We start from the raw sequence: 1,463 nt of genomic DNA, 5'->3' as shown, positions 1-1,463 counted from the left end.
CATATCGATCACTTCCAACATTAACTTAATCTAAATCTCCATCAATGGAAGATGCTTGGGGGTGCTGAAGGGGCTTTTTAGACAGTGGAGATGGTAGCAGTAGAGGAGGCTGAAGACCACAATGGAGATGACAGCGGTAGAGGAGGGTTGATGTTGTTTGTGTTGGGGTAGCGGGAGCATATGGAACCTCCGTGAGCAGCATCGTCATAATTGAACCACCACAAAACACCCACGACGACTTCCTCTCCCTCTTTCTCCGACGACATCCTTTGCAAAGACCCTAATGCAGTCTCCCTTCTAGGGTTATCTATGAGAATGTAATCCACCTGAGGCGGTGGGTGGATGTTAAGTAATCGGAGTAGACAGAGAGGAGGAAAGAGGCAATGGTGGATTTTAGATTCATACACACACATCGATTTCAAAAACGAAAACATACACATACAAATCGATTTTTGAGCAATGTGTTTGTTCTTGAGCACTGTGTGTTCTTGAGCACTTGTTCTTAGCACTGTGTGTGTTTAGAATTAAAAACCAAAAGGAGAGATTGAGAGTAGGTGTGCGTGAGTGTATTACCATATGTGTTCACACACACACACACACAGAGAGAGAGAGAGAGAGAGAGAGAGAGAGAGAGAGAGAGAGAGAGAGAGAGAGAAGAGAAGGGAGGGAGAGAGAGAGGTCCTCTGTTATTTTTTTTAATTGTTAAAATAAATAAATAAATATTAAATTTTTAAAAAAATGAAAGAAAAATGAAAAATAAATACCCAAAGGGTATTATAGTCATTTCAATTTTTGGAGGGACTATTTTCACATACAAACCACTCCAAAAGGACCATGAATCTAAAAAACTCGAGGTTTGGACTAAAACCCCAAAATTTTGCATACCATAGGGACCATTTTTGCAATTTTGTCTAACCAAATATCAATACTAGTTGGATCGAATATAAAAAAAAGATTGTCTAAAAAACATATTGGTTCACTAGTTTCGAGCCTAACTAATAACCAATTTTTGAGAAACTCTCAAAACAAGAACCATAACGATTTTTTTTTAAACCACATAAACGAAGAACTGATCGGAATACAATTAGTTTCAATTTAGTTCAATCTTGCCCCGATTCAATTTTTAAGACCATTGTGTGCTTATCTTTTAATGTTGTAATTTAATACATAATTTTTTTTATTAGTTTAGAATAGATAAAATAAATCAATTACAAATGAATAAGTATCAAAATTATATTGAAACAACTAATGTAACAAGATTTTTTATATAAATAGAAATGATTCTTAATACAATGATTTATTTACTCATCAAATTTCCATTTTGGACCCTTCAAAATTCATTTTCTTCTAGATTAACACAGTAGAGAAAACAGGGATAACAAATTGTGCTATCGTTTCGTGTTTCTGTCTGACACGAACACGACACGACAAAGTTTTATGTAACACGAATATGACACGACACA

The sequence above is a fragment of the Lactuca sativa genome, chromosome 4 (assembly GCF_002870075.4).
Source record: "Lactuca sativa cultivar Salinas chromosome 4, Lsat_Salinas_v11, whole genome shotgun sequence".
NCBI lineage: Eukaryota > Viridiplantae > Streptophyta > Magnoliopsida > Asterales > Asteraceae > Lactuca > Lactuca sativa.
This window is presented reverse-complemented; position numbering follows the sequence as displayed.